At 35.6% G+C, this 9,796-nt stretch overlaps 1 long non-coding RNA gene across 1 annotated transcript in view; it reads right to left on the minus strand.

Annotated features, from left to right (window-relative positions):
* The window catches only part of LOC139039797 (uncharacterized), a 166,010-nt gene extending 164,307 nt beyond the window's left edge, over window positions 1-1,703 (minus strand). Inside the window, exon 1 of the long non-coding RNA XR_011493009.1 lies at window positions 1,547-1,703. This is a non-coding gene — a long non-coding RNA (uncharacterized lncRNA). The remainder of the gene's footprint in view (window positions 1-1,546) is intronic.
* Between the last annotated feature and the right edge of the window lie 8,093 nt (window positions 1,704-9,796).

A 9,796-nucleotide genomic window follows, 5' to 3' on the forward strand; every position in this document is an offset into this window, starting at 1 on the left:
GAAGTGATTTAGATATGATAAAGACATATATTAAGAATGATATATATACTTCATTAAATATACAAAAATAAATAACAAAAGAGATATATTATCAATGTTCAAAGAGAAATGTCATGAAGGAAGCATCACGTCGGAAAAACATAAGGAGCAAATTTTAAAAGGCTGCAGCTAAATAATTGTAAAGGGATATCAGAGTCATCAAAAAGAAAATAAAGATATCAGCAAAATTCTGCATATTACTATCACAAATTATATGTCTCAAAGACCTGTTAATCATCCCTTCATGGGCATTTCCTACATGCCTTGCTCAAAGTTAATGACTAATTAGCACCTTGCCCCAAAAGGATTTGATTAGTGCATTGTCTGAAATAAAATTATACAAGCTAACGTTAACCGTTTAAAATCAAGATACAGTGCATCCTCTCATGGTGGAAAAAAAATCTGCCTCAAAATATCATTGCCCAGAAACCATGCCCAGAAAACTGCATAATTAATTATTTAGCAAAATTCTAATGTCTAAGCAACCACATCAGTTAGCATATTAAAAAAAACAGCTGATCAATTGCATATGTGTGTGCATATCTGTGTATATACGTGTGTCTGTGTGTAACTACATACATGTATACGTGCATGCGTGTTGGCACAGACACATATACATATGCATGTCCATAGATATTTTTGACAACCTGAGATGTTTAGTTGATTTAAAGCATAATGATTCCTCTATGTTTTTGTTTTTGGCTTAGTTTTGCCTTATTTTACATCAAAATGAGAAAAAAAGTATTTCAACTTTTGTATTTTATAAAACAGAATCCACGTTTCTATTTTATAAAATGTTTTACCTCACTAATATTCTCCTTTATTTCCCACAATTTTGAGTAGCTTTAACAATGATTATTTGTGACTTATAATCAGTTTTCTTACAACAGTGTATTTCAACAATGTGTCGCATGTTATGTGCCAGTGTTGTTTCAAATTGTTTTACACTGCACTCAGAGATAATTATAACCATTTGGCCTTCATCTAGTTACAAATTCACTTAGTGACTGTCACAAGAACTGTCTGAAGAAACTCTCTTGCTTCTTTCCCATTCATCATTTATCTGAGGAAAAACATCCAACACAATTCTTACAGCTCTCTTTTACGTCCTGGGTAAAAAACTCGATTCCAGTTCATGTAAATAATGTATTATTTATACAAACAGTCATCTTTAATCATCAAAAATCCCTTCTCAAATTACCACCAGGTTACATCAGAACAGTCTATATCATTTTGATTCCTAAAGAAATGTTTTCCTTAAGATTAGGAAAATTCAATCCAGATTTTCTAAAGCAAACCCAAAACATCTAAGCTTAGCTGAATGTGAATGTTTAAACTGTTTTGTGAAGGAAAAGATTTTTATCTTTGCTTTGCTATATTAGGAGTATTTGGGATGTTTCTCAGAGAAAGAACTGAATTCCCTGGATAGAAAGAAATATCTCCCGTACTTTGTTTATAGGAATGGATGCCTGGACAATTTTCTTTAAGAAGAACGAAACTTTCTTACCTGTGTGTAAGGCAGAACTGTCTTTCCTTAGTGATATGACTTCTAGTTAAACTGAACAATCCACTCTTTTTGAACTCCATTTTCCATCACCAATTATTGTAAATAAATAAAGTGAAAAAAGATTTGGGTGACAGTATAGGAATGAAGGTGATTGGAAGATGATGAAACTCAAAGATGAGAGAATGATCTAGAATGAACCCTCTTTGAAAGATATGTTGAGCAATCTGGCCGGGAGAGGCCATTTCAAAGGTCGTGGATCAGAACACAAGAAATGTGGTAGCTGAGAGTCCACAGAGCTAAATGCCTAGCCTTTGCCAGAATTAAAAACAATTTTATCACCTCTGCCCAAGGCTTGTATCAGTAAATTTTCTTATCTTCCTGTGAAAGTAATGATCATTGCCTAGTATGTGAGATAATTTATGGTTCATCATCATCTGCATATAAAATGAAAACCTACGTCAGAATCATCTCTCAAGGACAACAGAGAAACCAAAGGAGAACCTTCCCCTCCCCCACGAGCACAGTGGTGAGAACATTCTGCACATGCAGCTCCGCGGAGCTAAAGATAGAGGTAAAGTGAGCAGGAGAGTTCTCCTCTAGTAGGCAAAACTGCAAAAAGTTGTTGACAATTACAAGTACTAATAAGCATTCCAAATCAGTCCATAAATAGGAATATCTATTGCATATCCACCTCTAGAAAAGGATTTTGAAATTTTGTGGGTAATCTCTGCAGCATTTTTGATCTACTATATTGCCCTCCTTCTCCACTTTTTATTTCTAAGTTATTATCAATATTTATTCATTTTAAATTTATGAAGTTTACACTGACATTAAGTATTGCTTCTCTATTTTATTTTTTCTATATACACATTTGTAATACTGCAAAAATAGTTTTCAACTTATTTTTCAAATCAAATAAGGAATATTTAAGCTGCATTTTGAGTTAAATGGACTTTTGTGTGTTTACCTTGCAGTCTAACCAATACTTGTGATGTTTACTGCTTGTCTTCTAACTTTGTCCATTGGGACATAAGGACAAGTGACTGTGCTGGTGGGCATGAACCCTGGACAAGGTGGAGAGCATCTTCTTGCTTTGAGTTCTTATCAAAGCGTGTAGTCCTTCAACTTACTTAGTAAAATGAGTCAGAACAGTACACTTATCTATAGTACTTTTGTTTCCAAAGCTGAAAACATCCAAACAATACTGTGCTTCTCTTTCAGTGGTAGTAGATGAATGGAGCTGCAATCTGTACTTCACTTTGGAAGGACTATCCTGACATCATCCCCCTCAAAAAAAACAACTCCTGGAAACACCACTCAGTAGGCAGACCTGGAATTTTCATGGGGCTTCTCTCTTAGCCTCCAGAACGCATGTATCTTACCAACTCATTCAGAGCACCTGTTTCTTTCTTCCCATCAGATCTTGGCACTATAAATGTCATAGCCCAATATGCTATGTATGCTACAGGGTAGTGTAATGATCAAGGTCCCTGTGTGTTAATTAGAACCTTTAACAGGAGAGTTAATGTAATACAGAGGTAGGAAAATGTGGGTATACTGCCATTTCCTGATAGATTGAATCAAATTGTATCTGTGTTTTCTCTTAGAGAATGGAGAAGAAGCCTTTAGCAGATGGCTAGTTTCATGCCAGGGGATGCAGTAATTTTTTCTACTATCATTTTTCAATACATGTCTGTCTCCTGTACAGACCAGTCAGATGAGTTAAATGTGGATATGCTATACACACATTCAAGTGTTTATAGTAACACTTATTTATGAAGCTTACTCAGGAATATAGTATTGCTGTTACTTGGCTATTTTGCTAAAGAGTTTTGGTTCTAGAGATTCCACTTCCCCTATCCTACAATAATTACTCTTACTTTTAAGTTCGGCGAACCAAGGTGGTATTTTTGTTAACTGTTGAGTGTATCTATTTTAATATATTGAGGATCTGGGAAAGTACTCATTGGTTGAGTTGATGAACATAGAAAACCCATGGTGAGATGGAATCAGTTTCCAAATCCACTTTGATTAGTAGACCACTCCTGGATCACACGGCATTACTAATAGCTCAATAAATCAATCAAATAACTGAAAATGTTTATTCCCTGAATGAAGATTTATACTGGTAAATGGCCAAGTCTCTTTTTGGATGGAAGGTTTAAGAGAAAGTTTTATGGTACATAATTAAGATATTAAATCTTGAATACCTGCCTGCTCTTCCTTCAAGTGAGCGACATTACCTTTCTGAACTTAACCAGGTGGGGGAATTGGATGAAAGTTCATGACACTCCATTGTGATAATTCTCGACTTTTCTACTGTTAACTAGGCTTAGATTTATATTTTGATTATGCAAAAGAGTACAGTCTTAGATGGCTGGTTATCTCTTTCTGTCCTGGGATCAGCAATTATTCACCACCCATATTCCAGTGTGCCAACCATCCCAATTATAACCTTGTTTCCTCTTATGGTAAGCAAGTCCACCTTTCCTGTAGATGTTATTCACATGTTTCTTTGCCTCTGACATTACAGAATTCCACCATATCCATGCACACCAATTAGCTAATTTCAATCATTTCCTATATTTATTCCTGTCATACAGAGAACAACCGTTGCAGTGTTTTCAATGACAGTAATATGATATATTCCTCAATATCATTGAGAATGAGTTCCTTAGTCTACTGGCCACATAATTATGGGATAGTAAAATAAGTTACATAAAGTGAATTCTTTGTAACATTTATATTTCCTCAAGTTTTGGAGTTTCTTTCATTTTATCACAACAAAGAATTGCAGGCATCACAACTTCAGTAATAATAGACTAATTTTAATTCTTGGTTCAATTGATCTACTAACCAAGTAAAGAGATGGATCTGCTCGCAGATACATAAACTGGGATATATAATTAATAATCTTTGTTCATTTCTCTCAAGCTCTCTTTATAAGGCAACTCAATCTAGCAGTATGCTTGTTTTCAACTAGTTTTATATCCATTAGCATACATTTTTTCCATGCTTCTGAAGATAACCAAAATCTTATATTATTACTATGGAAAACTTTTGTTTTTCTGGTCAGATATTTTCTTGCCCACAGGGTGGCAACCTGAATTTTGGAGGCATTAAGAAATAAATGACATTATTGGGAGATAAGGAGAACCGGTATCCCTTGGAGTGTCTGGGGAAGCCTTGACCTTAAGTGAGGCCAGTACAAAATAAGCGGGGACAGCCTTCAAAAACAAGGGCAGGGAGGCCTCTCATATGACAAGGCAGGCCCAGAGGCTTTGAGAAGATTTTGATTTTCAGTGTTATTTAATTCTACCCATCCAGACGTCCTCATTGCACAACACAGGGTCCAACTGTATTCAAATAACTTTAAGATGAGAGACCAAGTGAAACTGGGCACTGAAAATAATTTAACAACCTGGAAGATAAGCTTTGTTGTCACCATAAGGTTTTATCATAGCAGCTGCCAGTGTCAAAGCCTGGCCTTCAATAGGAACTTCATTTTCACTGCTACAGATAATGACTTGATCGTTTTGTCATTCTATAACATGAATAGCCAATATCCTATACACAAAGTGAACACGATCTTGAATCTCTTCTAACCTATCTGTCTAGATTATTAAACCCAGATTTCCATATTGTTGAGTGTTGTTAGTTACAGAAATCCCTGACACAATTTTCTATTGGTCAGACTAGAGGTGAGAACACAATCTACTTCAACGAGCATGAAGATGGGGAATTGATCTCATAATGTTAAATAGTTTATTGAATTATTTGGGAGTTTGAAGAAACTTAATCTAGACTGAATTTCTGAACTTTAAAGCCACTGTACTGAAATGGGCTTCCTTAGAAGGTGCTTTCTGTCACATTCAGACTGTAGAATTAAGAATCAGCCTACCAAGGGGCCAGCCCCATGGCCGAGTGGTTAAGTTTGCACACTCGACTTCAGCGGCCCAGGGTTTCTCAGGTTCGGATCCTGGGCGCGGACATAGCACCTCTCATCAGGCCATGCTGAGACGGTGTCCCACGTGCCACAGCTAGGGGGACCAACAACTGAAATATACAACTATGTACTGGGGGGATTTGGGAGAAAAAAGAAAAGAAAAAAAGAAGACTCAGCCTACCAAATTAGGAGTTTCCTGCTATAAATAACGGTTCCAGATCCACGGCCTTTCTGCTAAAATCAGAAAGTTTTCTGCTGATTTGGAAAGATGCAAAAAACCTACCACCTCTGGCACTGTAATTGCCAGCACTGTCTTTTTCTCCCCATTTGTCTCCCCAGTTCTAAATTTAAATTTATTATGAGTATACTTTATTGATGAAATCTTATAAGATTCTCTAATGAGATCTGAAAAATACAGTTTTTAGAGTTCCAACCTCTTAATGTTAGGAGATGATGTTGAATGTCTGTTAAATTAGCTAATCCTCAAAGTCAGTCATATTTTCAAAACCTTTCACCCATTGATAGACTCTTTTGAATTATCCTCATTATTATGCATTCATTCTTTTTCTTTCTTTTAAATTGTTAACCATAATTTTCCTGGATTTTCTGGATGGAGGTGAGATTAAAGCATGTGCTCAATTCATCTGGACTCTTGGCAAGACTCTTCCTGGATGGAAAGACTTTACCAAAACTGGTGACTTAAATTTCTAGAAGACTCTTCTGAGCACATTTTATTTGTAACATGTGCCGTAGTTATTACTTTGAATGCCCCGAACTTGCTGTCCTGTAAGCACTTTTGGGAAAAAATTATGCCAAATTTCAACATGTCAAGCTATGATTAATCAACTTTGTTCCCCTAAAGATTAAATTACTACTGCAAAAGGTCAATAAATGCTAATGATTGTTATCTGGCCTTAGAGCTATGAGCAGAATTCTTAAAAAATGATTTTATAAAAAAAAAGGGAAAGTCATTTTGGAATAAATGATTGGAAAAGCCCCCTGAATTTGTTACTTTGGTTGTGAAAAATTTTATTTACAACAGAAAATTAGTGTCAGTTCTTCATAGAATATTCTGCTAAAAAGAACACCACCAGTCAAATGGAATAAATATTGGTCCCCATTCCCATGGAAATGGAATGGAAAGGAAATGGAATGGAAAGGAAATGTAACTATCCTCTTTTGTTCAACAATACTTTTTAGTTCCTAGTATGTGGTGGCATTTGTAAAAATTGTGAGGAGTGTATATAAAGGAGACTGGAGATGTTTCTGGAGCTTAAATATAGAGGACTTGACAAGGACTCTGCTATTAATTCTCATGTATATTATGTTATTTAAATTAAAGGAAAAGTCACACAGAGAGTGAGTGTATTATCCCCAAATGCAAGTAGTTTACACAGCACCATATTGCTTATAATCTAAAAGAACAGACAGAAATATGAGCAACTAATTTACCTACAATGAGTAGAACAATAAGCACATCAGTAGAAATACATAGTATTTTGGATGGCTAAAGAAGAGAGTGATCTATTATGAATGGAGAGATAAAAAAGAATTTATGATAGGAAGTGGTGATTATGAAATTATTAGATCACTTTCAGCAAGCAGAGAGTTAGAGAAACGCGTGTGCACAATTCAGCCCATGATGGTGGGTGAGGCATACAACATGACAGCACCAGGAGGATTTATTCAGAGAAAGCTTGGAGCAGAAACTCTAGCTAAAAGCCTATTAACAATTCACGTGAAGGATGATTAAGTGAACAAGGACAGCAATAAGATTGTACCAAAAATAAAATTTGAAGAGACACTAAAGTTGAACGTGGAAAAATTTGGAGCCCAACTGAATATTATGTCTCAACAAAAAGGAAAACTGAAATTATTTCTGCTATTTTTAGTATGAAAGATCGAAAGTATTTTGATGCTAATAAAGACAGCAGAGTGAAAAATTTGGAGAAGAGGTAGAAAAAATATAATTTGAGACATTGCAGTTTGTTTAAACAGATGGAGATACTACGTAAACAGGCAAAAATTAATTAAAGTGAAAAGATCAGGAAGTCAGAATAAAACTGTAGACTTAGAAGCCACGCATATAGAGAAGATAATTGTGGTGGCAAGGATGAAAAAAATATAATGTAGGGCATTTTTCAAAGGTACTGAAAACAGAATTTTACAAAATTCCTATCTTTAAGGATCAGATATGCAGAAGACTTATTTAGGAAAATATGCTTAAATGAGGAAGAGCACAAGCAGAATACTCATACGCAAAAGGGTAAGAATTTGATGGAGAACAACGTTTTCCCCAAAAGGCAGATAATATGAAGATATAACAACTTGAATTTCCTGTTAGAAGTTACAGTAGATTTGTTAGGGATATTAAGGTAGTCTTTCTCAAAGTATATTCTTTAGAATATTAGACCCATAAGATGTTACACATATGTTGAAAAGAAAAAAAAATATATCCATATTCAAATTGTTTTGAGAAAAGTTGTAATCTATATACCTAATTTGGTGTTTCCCGATATGCTTCAGCATATACAAGGCTTTGAGAAGCTCTGGGGTAGAGAAACCAGGTGAAATTTGCCTTTAAATGCAGTGTCTCAAAATTAATTTGACAACAGACTCCTTTTCTCTTTTACCTACAGCCTACTACTATTTCACAAACTTATGAATTAGTGAATAAGTAAAAAGTTAGGAAGAATAAGATTGCCAGCATAATGCCCTTTTTATCATGTATGTCAGTGAGAGGCAGACAAGAATGGAAAGTTGGCATGTGAGAGAGAAAGTTTTACTAGAAAGAGAAAGCATGTGATGTGGACTTCACAAGAAGTATTTTTCTCTAAACCAAATAAGTGAGAAGGTTTGGCGAAAGGGCATTTATTGAGGATTCTGCAGAGGATTTGCAGCTTCCACTGAGAAGTTTGCTTGGCTGATTTTTTACATGTGTCCAATTTACTCAATGTTTACTATAAAGTTTAAAAGAAATATTACTTTTATTAATGCAAGTTATTTAATATGAAGAGTTGAAATGTAGAAACTAATATGAAGAGAATTATGTAAAGGAAGATAAAGTTCTTTTTGTTCAGGACGTTGGAATATATTATTTTTATTATGTAGAATAATGGAGATGGAAGTTTCTGGTGAACAACAGAGTAACTAAGAAGAGCAATATTTATTGTGGATCCAAATGGCTTACATATTTATAATATCTTAAAATTACAGTAGATCTTAGCCTAAGACTTAAGTAGTACTGTCTCGAGTTTATTGAAGAAAAATAACTGAAATTTTAAAATACCCTAATACTACATAAATATGTATATTTATATATATTTTATTATTTTCTGGGAAATATTCACCCTGAGCTAACATCACTTGCCAATCTTCCTCTCTCTATTTTTTCCCTCCCCAACGCCCCAGCACATAGTTGTATATTCTAGTTGTAAGTCCTTCTAGTTCTTCTATGTGAGCCTCCACCACAGCATGACTAGTGACAAATGAGTGGTGTGGTTCTACACCCGGGAACTAAACCTGGGCCACCAAAGCGGAGTGCACCAAACTTTAACCACTAGGTTATCAGAGCTGGCCCCAATACCATATTTTTATTTTATTATTTGTCCATGATATTTGATGGCATTTCCACCCTTCCAGTTATTCAGGTCAAAAACTTTGGCATCAACCTTGACTTCTCAATTTCTCCCACATCCCACATCCAAACTATTAGGAAATCATGTTGGCTCCACCCATCTTCATCACTCCACTCCTTAGAACTTGGTTGGCTTCACCAACATTCCTTGCCTGGACCACTGCACTAGCTTCCTAACTGGTATCCCCAAATTTCCCTCGCTGCCCTACAATCTATTTTCAAGGTAGTAGCCAGGGTGATCTTTTAAAACATAAGCCTTGGGCTCAAAATCCACCAATAATCCCCTATTTTGATACAAATAAAAGAAAGAGCCTTTACAATATTTTTACAATGGTCCACAAGGCTCTACCTCAGTGTATTTTCAAGTGAGGGTCATTGTACCCCCAGGGGACATTTGGCCATGTCTGGAGACAAATGTGATTATTTTGCATCGGTAGGGGTTTCTACTGCCACCTGGTGAATGGAGTCCAGGAAAGTTCTAAATATTTTACAATGCACAGGACAGCCCCTCCACAACAAAGAGTACCCAACAGTGTGGAGATGGAGAAACCCTGTCCAAATGATATGAACCCTGTTGTATTTCCGACTTCATCTCCTACTAATTCTGTACCCCACTGCTCACTCACTCCATTCATTCACTCTGGCCTCTTCCTTCCCTCAAACACAC

This window comes from Equus asinus, chromosome 11 (assembly GCF_041296235.1).
Source record: "Equus asinus isolate D_3611 breed Donkey chromosome 11, EquAss-T2T_v2, whole genome shotgun sequence".
Lineage (NCBI taxonomy): Eukaryota > Metazoa > Chordata > Mammalia > Perissodactyla > Equidae > Equus > Equus asinus.